This window comes from Penaeus monodon, chromosome 29 (genome assembly GCF_015228065.2).
Source record: "Penaeus monodon isolate SGIC_2016 chromosome 29, NSTDA_Pmon_1, whole genome shotgun sequence".
Lineage (NCBI taxonomy): Eukaryota > Metazoa > Arthropoda > Malacostraca > Decapoda > Penaeidae > Penaeus > Penaeus monodon.
The window spans coordinates 34,967,760-34,968,008 of record NC_051414.1 but is presented as its reverse complement, the minus strand read 5'-3'; positions in this window follow the sequence as shown (position 1 = coordinate 34,968,008).

Sequence of the window (249 nt, the reverse complement as noted above, 5' to 3'; positions counted from 1 at the left end):
TACAAAAAAATATTCTCTTCACTTCCTGTATACTGTTTGTTCTAAATATCAAGTTAACCACTCATATAACAAGTCTGATCCCTTTGCGATTTGCATATATATTGATATTCATAGTTTACATACAAAAGTAATGGAATTTGATGAAAGTCATCAAACAAACTGAAAAATAACCGATTCTGTTTTAACAAAGTTAATATCTCTCTACCACTTCATAGTTTACAAAGGAAGGTTTATTCACATCTCTTAAAG